This window comes from Tauraco erythrolophus, chromosome 18 (assembly GCF_009769465.1).
Source record: "Tauraco erythrolophus isolate bTauEry1 chromosome 18, bTauEry1.pri, whole genome shotgun sequence".
In the NCBI taxonomy this organism is placed as follows: Eukaryota; Metazoa; Chordata; class Aves; order Musophagiformes; family Musophagidae; genus Tauraco; species Tauraco erythrolophus.
This window is the reverse complement of record NC_141482.1, coordinates 2,523,164-2,536,381: the sequence shown is the minus strand read 5'-3', so window position 1 is coordinate 2,536,381 and position 13,218 is coordinate 2,523,164. Positions and strand designations below refer to the sequence as shown.

The following is a 13,218-nucleotide window of genomic DNA, read 5'->3' as shown; positions in this document are numbered from 1 at the left end:
TTGAAGTAGTTCTCAGTGCAGAATTCACCCTGACACCCCAAGTCAGAGTGTTCCTCGTGAATGAGGTTCCGTATTTGTTACCTGAGCAGCAGTTGGTGTTCAGTAACCGATCCCACAGTGAACAGTCCACACAGAAAAAGAGAAATCCCAGGAGGAAACCTGTAGCCCTACAGCTGCTACATGTGCATTTGTGTTCAACGTTCGGCGTGCTGATACACCTGGTACCACACCAAGCAGTTCCGTAAATCAAAAGGTGCCCAGAGGGGCAGCATGTCCATTCCCCTGGGACAGGCTCATCGGAGTCAGTCATGCTGTCATTGCTTTACGTCACCAACCAGCTTTTTGTCACAGCTCGAATGCGCTGGCTCCCAGTAGCAGGACAGGACTTGGGGCTCTGGCAGTTCCCCACATGCTCATCCCGGACACCAGGGTTGTACCACCGGCAGGCTGCAGTTTCCGTGTGCTCCTGCACGCCTGCCTCTGCCGACAGGAAAACGGGACTTCCCGACAGCCCTACGTCATATGGCGTAACGTATGGGCAACAAAACTCTCTAAATGTGCCTGGCATTAGGTGCCAGCCTCCCTAGCAAACCTGACCATCGGTTCATCAGTTATAGTCCATGTCTTTATGCACTCACCCACAGCAACCCTACTCACAAAATGTCCTTCCTAAATTAATGAGCGAGGCCGGAACAAAAACATCGTTCCATATAACTCCCACTAATTTCCGCTCAAGGCATGCCTCCCTGCTGAAAGGGACCAGCACCTGACTACAGCTAAGCCAAGAAATGGGTGGTGGGAGGTGACAGGATCTATTAAATAATGTATTATTTATAACAAATGATAATTTATTTAAATTAAATCGAATTAAATTAAAATTTTAATTTATTAAAAGTGTTCAAGGCCAGGTTGGATGAGGGGGGTTGGAACTAGACGATCTTTAAGGTCCCTTCCAACCCAACCCATTCTATGATTCTATGATAAATGAGGACAGATCAGCTCCACCTAGCGTGAAGGTGCTCCAATGCTCGTCACAGTGTTCTCGGTTGTTTGTAACTGCATAAGGGGTGCTTAAAGACAAGTCGTGCTGGCGGCATGGTTTGCCCTGGCACTCTGATTTAGAAGATGAATACCTCCTAGCACTGTGCTGTACTACATCTTAACGTATAAGTAGCCAGTGCCTTGACTACTCGTACACATCCTGGTCCTTTCACTGTTGCTGTCACTGGTGGATTTGGGACACCAGATGGCACAAGATAGGCACCAAATGGAAGGAACAAGATTTTGTGAAGAAGGAGGAACAGGAAAAAGAATAGAAGAGTACAAAAAAACAACTATCTAACAGAGCACATGAAACAATAACAGGATGTTATTCATGTTATACATCCTGAGACTGTTTCATTTACCACAGCAGTTCAAGTAGAGAAGTTCTGGGTTGTAAATTTAAATATCTCACAGTCACTGTAAAGCTGTGAAACTCAGAGAAAAAAAAAAAGACACCCTTTTTTTAGAAAATAAGAATATGATATTTCTTCTTACTGGCATGGCGAGGAAATACTGTAGATTTCAAGACTAGAAGAAAACATCAGTCTAAACTTCTGTATAATATAGGTGACACTTCACACAGGTACTCCATACAAAGCCAGTCAGTTGCTTGACTGGGGCCATTTATATATTATCTACATCATAAGAAGGATTTTGTGCAATCTGATAGTTTTTCATACAAAGAATGCCTGTGATTTGTTCAACAGGATTCTCACTTGACAGTGCACTGGGAGTACCTGTGCTGAGTGTGGATTACAAATGTACAGAAAATGAGGCTGTTGTGCACAGGACTTTGTCACAGAAGGTAGGAGATGAGTATCAAAGAGCAGCGGGAATGGTCCGGCAATTAATGCAAGCACTGTGGGAGCATGGAGAACTGGGTTCTCTCCCTACCATAGCACATCATCCCCTTGAGGTTCTGGCTCAGTCCCTTAGGCCAGGCTTGGTCTGAGTGATCATTAATTGCATACTCGTTTTCTAAGTGCCCATGGCAAGCATCCTCTGCTCTTTCCTATTCTTTGACCAATGTTCTGCCAGGCTGCATGGACCAAAGTCCAGAGTACATCACTAACTTTAGAAAATGCAGCACAATGCCCTGACGAAAGAAACCCTGCATGTCTCAAAGTGGTACCCACAAACAATGAGAAGATTCGCTGTTATATTCTGTACCTCAGTTCGCCCTTACCCATAAACTGCAGACAGTGATTTCACTTTCCCACAAACTTACATACACATTGCAAAAATAAAGTAATTTTTGCCTGTGTGAAGCACTACGACATTGTGGTGTCAGCATTCAGGGGCACCCTGAATTAGGAAACGAATGTTGTTTTACCCTGCATAGGGGTTTGATGAGGAGTGAAGCAGCATCTCCGTAGTGAATGATGCAGATGAAAGGGGTGTTGTGTAACTACCGTTCCAGCTAGCACAAGCCATTCTGTGCAGCGAGGCAGGTACAGTGTCTGATGATCCAGTTAGATCATATCATGATAAATGTCACAAGATACCTAATGAAGGTTGTAACAGTGATGTCATCACTGGCATCTTCTAAGTACAGTGCTTTGCTCTAGCATCTCACCGCTTGTGAGGACCCCAGCCAGCAGCTGAAGGTTGCAGCAGCCTTCTTACACGCACGCTGGACGACTCACGCTGCACATTTAGCTTAGCAGGGGTCCCCTGTGAACTGGAGCCCTTGTTGTTCATTAAATTGGCTTTTAATGTCGTGCTGTTAGGGGGAGCACAGATGTACAGTACTCACAAATGTTTTACAGCTCATGCCACAAGTAAACTCTCCCTGCCTGCCTCAAGCATAAACTCTGAGACGTATATTGCCTCGTGTGTTTGTACAAAGTCCTTCACAACATGATTTCTTGCTCACTATCATCTTGTGCACCACTGGGGATCTAGTTCAGTTAATACTAACCCAATCCACAGCGACATTTAAATTACTGTAGCAAGCATTAGTGTTACGATAATACCGTTTGCCCCAGTGATATTAAATTCAACACATCCCCGATTCACAGCAGCTAACTTCCTCCTCCCCTGTCCTCAGGGAAGGGTTCTGTCCTGATTTCGCGTTTATGGTACCTTCCACTTCCCATCAGTGACAGCCCAACAGCGGGCACACAGCCTGGTTCGACTTCCCTGCGCATGAGGACTACCAACGTTTTATAAATAAGAGTTTAGTATGATCAAGCGGGTGCCTTTTGGGAGGAGCATGGTTAGTCCAAGGGTTAAAAGGAGGCTATGTTTTTGTTGCAAGAACACTATAAATTATTTACTTGTGAACGTGCTGTCTGCACACTCAGTGCAAGCATAAGCTGAAGCAAGAACTAGAAGATACTAAATGAACTGGTGTGAAGGGAAGTTTGGACTAAATTTACCTTCTGCCTCTTATTTTCCTTATACCCCCACAAGAGAAAAAACACCAGGTTTGGTTTCTTAGAGGAACCCTGGGGCCAGCCTGTTACAAAAGAGGCTGGATGAGCCCCTGGGAGCCTGAGGCTCTGGGCTGGTGATAAGTCAGTACAACATCGTCTTCTCCTCCCTCTTGCAGTTGTAGCAAGCATGAGCATAACATGAACTGAGGACCAAGCCCTGAGCCTTGTAGAGCAAGTTTAACCAAGTAAATTCTCCCTTAATCCAGTCTGGGAAATTATGAGCACTGCACCTGGTATGCTAATGGCATGCGATGGGACTGGTACAGCAACCTTCCTGCCCCTTGCTGTTACTCACCGTAAGTTTGCAATTAAATTTGCCCAGTTACTTAGTGCTCACTGAGCATAAGAAAGGCTGGATAAAGCAGAGTGAATGAGTAAGATTTACTGCTCAGCAAGGGATATTCAAAGCCTGGGCCTGTTAGCTGCCTTGCAGTCCAGGACCGGAGGTTTGGCTCAGAGTCCTCCTTCAGAAGCGCAATGCTGCAGCTCCAAGGGACAGATGGGCTTGGAGAAACATGCGACTTGACCTCTTACCCAACAGGATTGATAGCCTGGGTGGTTTTGTTCTTCTTAGTGGCGAACATTGGGGTATCCTGGTACAAGGGGCTACATAAGGTAAAGAAGGTACAGACCCCTGAAGCTGATAAAGTCTTTTGAAGAATTCACAATGGAAACCAGTTCATTAGCTTTATTTGGCTTTGGATCAAGTGCCAGGTATTTAAATCATACTTTCTCCCTTTGTATTAGTTTTGACATAACATAGCTTTTTATCAGCATCTGTTCTGCTCCGAAATGCAAGATGATTTATCCTGGAGCAATTTGCAAGGAGGTGAACCACTCAGGGGATGAGTCAGCCTTTCTGATGTCGATAATTTACAACTGTATAAATGAGGGAGGTTATGAGGGTGGGACAGGAATAAACCTGGGTCTGAGCAATATAAAGGCTCCGTCTCTACTAGCATCTCCGTTTCAAAAACTCTTCTCGGAGAGCCTGGCAGAAGCAGGCATCCAGCTCACACTGACACTGAGCAAATCCATGTGTTCCCGTCCTTTAAGAGTCCTGGATGCAGCATCCAGAGAGCAAAGCCGTAAGTGGGATCCAGTGGTGGATTCCGTGGGTACCCCGTGAATCTGCCATGCTGTCTCCCCCCGGGCCCAGCTGACCTGAAGGCTGCTCGCAAGGTCAGAGCTGTCTGGTGTGTTTCACACATCCCAGCACCAGCATGCCAGGTCTTTTCCTGAAAACTCCCCAGCAGATTTACAGTGTCGTGTTCTTCAGTCCAAGGGAAAAATAATGTTCAGCCTTTTGTGTGGGGAAGAGAGTTGTCCTTCCTTTAAAACATCCACATATCTTGGTTGTGTCATTTCCGTTCCCAAGACACCTAATCACTCCTTCCCAGCTCTCTGATTATGCACTGTAGAGCAATTGAGTAATAAAATACTTAATTAAATAGCCACATGTCTTTGTTTTACCCTTTAATTAGATTACTCGGAAATAATAATAGTTTCTCACCAACCAGAGGATTTCGTTCATTCCTTCTCCAGATAACAGGAAGCAATTTATCTTTTCCTATTGATACTTTTCTAAATCCCAAGTAAAATTAATCGATTCTAATTTTAAAGTCAATTAGAAATAGACACACTCTGACACCACACTGTTATCTTCACGAGTGAAATAATGAATTCAGACTCTGACAACAAGGCAGCACAACAAAAATTCCCTTTTTAGAGATGACAATTTCAAGATAAGAAGCCTGATTTTAAAATATAAAACACTTGCTGCAATAATTACCTAGTTAACAAAAAGCTCCAGAAGACTTATTTATAAGAAGGCTTACTTTATAGTATTTTACAAAGTTCTTTGAAATCCAGTAATGAAAAATGATGTGAAAACAAAATATTCCTGCATTTATAAATCCCCAACTTTACAAAGTCTTAAGACAGACAGAAGTGTTAAGCTTCTGTTGAAGATTTAAAATAGCTTGGCAGCTAAGGGATGCTGATGACATCTGAGGACCGTTCCACAGTCATTGTGTGACATTTGCTGGGGGCCGTGTCTAGCCCCCAAGAAGGTAAGAATTCACACTACCAAAATTGCTTCCATGCAGAGATGGTCACTGAGGTCTCTTCAATACCAGGAGCAGCTTTATGTCGTCAACTTACATAGCGTTGGCGGAATGAGGTCCTAGATGAAGGTGGACAAAAACCTCAGGAAACTCACCAAAGACAAAGGAGAGTGGTAGAAGATAGTTCTGTGTCTGGGAGGGAGTAACCCCAATTCAGCAGGACATGGGGTCGACTGCCTAGAAAGCAATTTGGTAGAAGAGGTGCTGGGAGTCCACCGAGAGTACCTGTGACAAAGGGCAACTGCAGCCAGGGCTGTGTCATCAAGAGTGCAGATAGCAAGGTGAGATAAAGCAACCTTGCCCTTTGCTCTGCGGTGGTAAGAACCCATCTGCTAGGGCTGGGTCCAGCTCCAGCTCCCTGCTATAAGACAGGCACTGATGTACCAGAGTCCACAGGAGGCCACCAAGATGATCAGGGAGGGAGCACAGGACATATGAAGACATGCTGAGAGAGCTGGTTCCGTTCAGCCTGGAGAAGAGAAGGCAAAGAGGGATGTTACTGCTGTCTACAGCTGCCTGATGGGAGGACATAAAGAAGATGGAGCCATATTCTTTGCAGAGGTGCACAGGGACACAATGAGGGACAAGAAGCAAAAGTTCCTACAAGTGAAATTGCAATCAGATATGAAGAAAAAAATCCCACTATGTGGATCATCAAACACTCGAGCAGGGCATGCAGAGGCTGTAGGATCTCCATCCTTTAAGATATTTACCTCTCAACTGGACAAGGCCCTGTGCAACCTTATGTAAGTCGGTCCTGGTTCAAGCAGGGGGTGAACCTAGGAGTCTCCAGAGGTTCCTTTCTACCCAAATTATTTTGTATTGATGTGATTCTGTCTGGATTTTTGTGTGCTTCACTGAAATTAAAAAAAAAATAAAAAAAAATCATCAAACACTTGTCGAGGAGCGAAGAAACCCAGTTCTGTTCCTAACTCTGTCAGGCACTTGCTGTGCAACCTTTAGTAAATTATGTAACCTTGGAAATAATAGGTTTGTCATACGTGAGGTCACTAGGGAGTTTTTGGTTGAGAGTGGAAAAAGGGAGTGAAAGAGGGCAGGGTCTATTTCAGGAGAGGGGATCCCATACTCTAGGGGTAGCAGGATAACAAGGGTGTTCAGTGTTTCTGCTGCGCAGTCTAGTCCCAGCCCTCGAGCTGAGGGAGCTTAGGGCTTGGAGGTGCCTCCAAGCAATCTCCATTTACAGACTCCTGCTCAAAAATCTAATAGAATTGCAATATTTTAATGATCCCGCAGGATTTTTTTATTACCACATGAAAGACTCAAACATGGAAGTGCTTTACACAACTCTGCCACACGGACCCTTATCCTGAGTGGTTTCCTAGTCAACTCCTTGCACCGACAGCACTAACTGTGCTAGTTCTGGCTGTAACACCACAGTTAAGACTGCATTAGTGATTTCAATATTGCTACTTACAATAGCTCAACTGAGAATAAATGCTATACATATCTTGCCACGAGAAACAACCTCTGTTCCAGTGACCTTGAAACCTGTATTGAACTGAGAAAGAATGGAAAAAATATTATTATTAAATATTACATCACAGAAACTAACTCCCAGAAATACTGCTTGGCCATATCAAACCTAGAAGTCTGAAAAGCTACAAACTATGCGCAGTTTTCCTAAAAAGCCTTTGTACAAGGTCATCCTGCACAGTTGTGGCAAATTTTCCTAATCTGCTGGGAAAGTCAAAAGAAAGCTGTGACAGAGAATAGCAAGAAAATTCCATCTTGCTTGAGTATCATGTAGTTACAAAAAGCATAGGGAAAAAGAAACTAATCAGGTAGTCTCCTCCTTTCCCCAAACAAGCAAACAAAAGGTAAAATCTTGAATATGTACCTCTTCTGCTACTCGAGTACATTCATCTTTGCTTGCAACATTGTTCTGGTGTTAATTCATTATTTATCGTTCCAGTTCACTGACAGGCCGTGATTTTTAACAAGGAGAACGATCTCTGAAAGAGTGCGTATGTGAAGATTGCTCTATGTTCATCTGGTCCTGGCAAGCACAAACTCATCAGTAGTCTCTGCAGCTGGACTGCATTGTTTTTCTCATGAATTTTACAGAGCAGATAGCACCAGTGGAACTTGACTTGAGGCATCAGAAACTGAAGAATAAAGAGATCAAAATTGCTGGGGTTGAACAACAATCACTATTCCGAAGTGCCAGTAACAAAAAGAGAAAAAAAAAAAAAAGATAACACAGAGGTGGTGTCCTTGAAGAGAGACACTAAATGGTATTAATTCACATCTGCTTTAGCAATCTTTACCCTGGAAACCTAAAAACCAGTAAGAAAAAAAAACAGAGACTGCAAATGGCCACACTGTTGTAGGGATATATGCACATCTGCTGAATTCAACAGGAATGAAATGTACGTGTACCTGGGGTGGCATTCAGCTTCTTCCTTCCTGTTTATGTAGTTGATACATGAGAGGGAAATTTCTGTCAAGTAAGGCTTGCAGAACTCATTTTTATTGTCATTAATTTAAATAGGGAACTGTAAATATGTGTGTGTGTGGTCAAATATCTGTAGAGGAACGTAAAGGCTTTAAGGTGCCTAGAAAAGCCTTAGAGGAAAAATACCTCCGTAAGTCATTTCAGCCGTTCCGTTTGTTCGGTTCTTATTGTGATAAATGAGTGAGTCCCAAACAGAACTCCAATTAAAGTTTACGATTTATTAGGCGAATAAAAGCAAGCAAACAGCGCTGCGTGCGCCGGGAGTCTCCGCTCCACCAAGACGCACACCTGCCGTGGCAGCTTTCTTGTATTTATACAAACACACTCATAGCCCCCCCAAAAGGTCAGTCTCTCCCAGGAAATCATTTCCATAATCCCCGCCTCAGGATCCGCCTCAGGCTCCTCCTCGACACGCCTCCTGGTGGTCGTGGGCAGGGGTCTTCAGGATGAAGGCCGGAGGTCTTCCTCACATGGGCAGGGGTCTTCAGGATGAAGGCCGTAGGTCTTCCTCACTGTGCACTTTTCACCTCTTTCCTAAAATTCCCGATTTGGCTGCGTTTGCAGAGCCAAACCGGTTCCAGCCTGGTCTGTCCTTGAGTGGACATCTGGTTGTCTCCTACCTATCACTGTCTGAAGACAAATGTTAGTTCTTGTTAGTCCTTATCTTGCCCGCATGGGCTAGTTTTTGTCTCCCTTCCTCCCTACAGATGTGTGGGTTATGAGTTACAACTTTGCTGGCATTTGTCTTATCTCTCTCACCAACCTCCTCCCTGGGCAGCCAGCAGGGACTGGGACTTCACAACTTAATCAAGGCAAGCAATAATTCATACAGCAGTTAATGTAGCAGTTAGTATTTAATATTTAAACAATAACTTGTTAGTATTTAATATTTAAACAATAACTAATATACACCCTCTTACGTGATTTTGTCCATTCCTATATTCCCTCTGTCAGCCCCCCCTTTTTATTAAATCAAGTAAATTCTTTTACTTGCATAAGTTTCCTGATTGATATAACACTTTGTGCACTGAAAATACACACACCAAACCCATATGTACAGCAGTGTCAGTAGCAATATTAAAGCAGCTGCAGCTATTAACAGTATTGTCACAGGATACTTTAAATGACTGAAAAATCCTGAAGCTGAAGGTGACCACCTGAAGAGAGCTTCCCAGCGTCTATGCTCTCCATCCTTTTCTACTTTTCACCATTTCCTTTTATCTCATTTCGCATCACGATGAACTGTCACCAGAGCTCTTTGCTCTGCAGTGCCAGAGCATCCTGTGTATCACTCTGGTGGTCGGCAGCATCATGAGGAATTTCGCAGGTTTATGTTTTTGCATTTCACAGAGATCTTAAACTAAGATAATCACTTCTCATGAATAGGCACACCCCGCTCCTTACCACCATATTGACACGAATCAAATGAACGTATTTCACATTATGCTGGGCTGCCACCCCAGCTTCAAACTGGCTTCCCAGTGTCGCACATTCCTGACTTCCCAGCACTGGCAGGCTCTGACCCACCAGCACATATTGTTTTGTGCCGGAATTAAAGCGATCCCTGTGCTTGAGGTGATGTGCATATAAATGTTGGCTGATTGGCATTGAAACATGTTATCTTCTTGGGGGAAAGCAATCCGAGTTGTTTTCTTGCTTAGGCCTCATCAACAGAAATGCTCCCTTAGTGGGATCTTAGGAGTTTATGTGTGAAGTAGGGAAGAAAAGGCGGATTTTCGCATCTCTACCAGTTGTAAGAAAATGCTAAGCTTTGCACTTACGAAGTATGAAATTATCCTGAAAAATTAGTCAGGATATTCTCCTATTCTTTGAAAATTTTTGATCTTTTGTCCAATTTCAGTGCATGGAAACTGCCCTCTCCCATTCCTCGCTGTCAAAAGGGGAGCTGTATTTTAATTTCCGTGTACTCGCTTGTGCAACAGTGCGTTCTGGTTCAGGAAACACCTCACTGGGAACAAGAGGGGTTTTATGTGAAGGTTGAGTAACATCAATAGCTGAAGTATCCGCAGTGGGTTCATTAAAACCACAAAACCTTAATTCTGCGTCACAAAGCCTGCACTGCTACCAGTGCTGTCCCAGTTGCTCGACTGGGAGAAACTCAGATTGACCAGCAAGTCCCTTTGTGCTATCAGAAATTCCAGCTGCTGCGGGCGGTGAGGGGATGCCCGGGCCCGAGCAGCTCCCGGTGCTCCGGGCAACCCCCCGCTGCGGCCGGGCAACCCCGCGAAGCGCCGGCGCCAGCTCCGCGCCCACGCGCGGACACACACACGCACCGCGGCCGCGGCCGCCGCGCGGGGCCCGCCGGGCGCACGCGCAGCGCCTGGCGCGGGGCACGCCGGGATCTGTAGTCCCCGTGCGGCCCGTGGCCGCCGGGCGACTCGGCGCGTGCGCAGGCGCCGCCCGACTTTGCTCAGTCGCCGGCGGAGGTTGGGCTCGGCCCGGCTGCCATCTTGGCCCAGGGACGGACGGAGGGAGCTGCTACGCCGCCGTGCCCGGTGAGGGGAGCGGGGGGTCCGCGCGGCGGGCAGGAGGAGACGGGGGCGGCGGGAAATGGCGGCGACGAGGCCCGGACCCGGCGCGGCGCGGCACGGCACAGCGGCCCCGCCGCTCGGCTCGGCTCCGGGCGGCCGTGGCGGAGGCAGGGGGGCGCGGGGGGCCCCGGCGGGCGTAGGCCCGGCTTCTCGAGGGGCTTCTCGCCGCCGGGACGGCCTCGCTGAGGGAGGCCGTCCCGTCCCCGCCGCGCCGCCTCCGCGGGCCCCGGCGGGGCCAGCTCGCGGGCCGGGGCCGAGCCGGGGGCGGCAGCGTCGTTCCGTCCCCGCGGCGCGGGGCGGCGGTCCCAGGACCCGGGCGTCCCCCCCCGGGCCCCGCCGCCCCTTCTCCGGCGCTGCCGGCCTGCGCTGCGGAGCCCGTTCTCCGCTCCGGCTGCTGGGGGACCTGCCCGGTTCCCCGGCTGGGGTGCTCGGTTCCCCGGCTCTCCATCGCCCGCTCCGGCTGCGCCCAGCAGCGTTTCTTCCCCGCCCCGGTCGGACCCCGCCGTCCTTTCCAGGCTCCTTGTCGCTGGGGTCAGCCCCCGAGCCTTCCCCCTCTCGGGGCCTTGGGGGTTCTCCCCGCCAGAGGCTTTGCCGTCCGGGGCACAGCCCCGTGTTCAGCCCCCTCCGAGGAGCTCGTCCCGCCGTCCGGGCTCTGCTCCCAGCCGAGGCTGCCGCTGCTGCGGCCGCTTGTTGGCGGCTTAGCCGCCTTTGTCTTATCGGGGTCCAGGCGCGCCGTGGGGCCGTGCTTCCCGGCGATAAAGCGGGGCTGTAGCCGGGGGCTTGCGCTGAGCTGCGTTCCCTCGAGTAAACGCGGCAGAACGGCGACGCCGGTGTCACCGCTTTATTTTGAAAACACCGACAAGTTCCAGCTGTTAACCCTTCTGCTTCCGAGTAGGGCGGCTTTGACCTTGCGTGGCAGTAGTATCCAGATAAAGCAGAAGAGGGTGTTTGAGGGTGCCTTTATGTAATCAGCTCTGATATCCAAGAATTCAGCTCGGTTTAGTAGCTGTAGTTTGTCATGCTAGATTGACCAAAGAACTTCAGATCTGTGTGTGATGCAGAGAGAAAGGCGGGTGTAGCACTTGGGATATCTGTTGTCATTTGTGTGGCATCCTTTACCCTTGAAGCTTCAGAAAATATCCCCAGCAAAACTTATCTTTATAGCTTAGTTAGAATTGAAGAAATGAGAAACCGGGGTATTTTAGACCATCTTTTCCTGATATATTATTGCTTATTTAGTGAGTTTGGTCTCTGCTCTCCTGGCACTCATCCTTTTCAAAGAGAAAAGGAGAGAAATCCGGACTGGTGCTTACAAGAAGACAGTTTGTGTCGAGAGAATGACAGTAGATCCAGCTTTTGCTTTCTTTTATTTACCTGAAAAAAGGACATAGATGTTTAAGAATGAAACATGAACTGCATCTGTCTCTTGTTCTGAGGATTTTAATGCTTAAGATCTTGTTTGAAAAAACAAATTTAAATTCTTTTTTCTTACAGCAAAAGTTCAAAGCAGTTGTGTTTTAATTACGGTTGCATTGCTCTTTGCTACAGCCGTTTAAATCTGAACTTGGTCTGGTGTGCATTCCTGGTTGTGGTTTGGCTGGCGGTTTTAGTCGCTGTCCCGAATGCATTCACCTCCAAGTGATCCTTGGAATAATATGTAGCATTCTGACCCAAAGTGAATTTTTTTGTCTTTAAAATAAAGGACTGATGCAGTATGTGTGCAGTGGAAAATAACTGAGACTTCTGAGTGCTAACTTTGAAAGCTTCTTACAGATTAGGCAGTTATTTCGGGGCTTAGGAGAGATTGAGAGAAGGTTATTTATATGAATTTGTTAGTTAAGCAGCGTCACCTCGTTTTCTTCCCTCAAGTTTCTCTTCCTTCTTAAATTTCTGCTTCTTCTGTGTTGCAACAGACCTGAAGTATGAAGTTTTCTTGTTTCTTTGTTTCTGAGTTTCAGAATGGTTTGGGGAGGTTAACTACAGAATAAGCTAATAGGAGGATGAGTAGTAAAGTAGCATGATGTTTCTCTTGTAGAGTTTAAATTGACAGTTGTTTCTAAGAAAGCTTGCCTTAGAACTGCTTGAAAAATATGTTTCATGAGAAATCTACAAAATAAATTGATTGTCTTCTGTTTTACACGATATGCAATAGATAAGTCACTTCTCAACGGCATTATCAGTCAATAATAGCATCTAAACAAACATTTTGTAAATTTAAGCTGTTCAAACAAAGTGGTAAACGTGTTCAGCCATAGTGAAGAACTTTTCATGCTGCAGCAAAACCAACTTGATTTCTGCTTAAAAGCAAGGAGAGGAGCAGAAGAAAAACCCCTTGGAAAGGGTGAAGCTTCTGGGAGTGCTGTCACCGGTGCCTTTCTGTTTGACTCTCCGGTTATGTTCATGTGATGTTCTCGGTTTTGCCAGGCTGCTGTGCTTACATGTAGTTGAAGGAACTGCTTTGTGCCCTTGCACCTACCGAAAGCAAATACCTGCGCGTAACCTGGAGGAGAGGATTTGCCTGGGTTGCTCACTGCAATAACCTTGAGTACTTTGCCCAACTACAGAAGCACTTTGAAGTGTGT

The 13,218-nt window shown here is 46.6% G+C and overlaps 1 protein-coding gene across 1 annotated transcript in view; it reads left to right on the top strand.

The window, feature by feature from the left end:
* The first annotated feature begins 10,516 nt into the window (after nucleotides 1-10,516).
* ITCH (itchy E3 ubiquitin protein ligase) overlaps nucleotides 10,517-13,218 on the top strand; it is a 66,972-nt gene continuing 64,270 nt past the window's right edge. The window contains exon 1 of the mRNA XM_086622653.1: nucleotides 10,517-10,600. The gene's annotated coding sequence lies outside the window, so the exon portion shown is untranslated. The remainder of the gene's footprint in view (nucleotides 10,601-13,218) is intronic.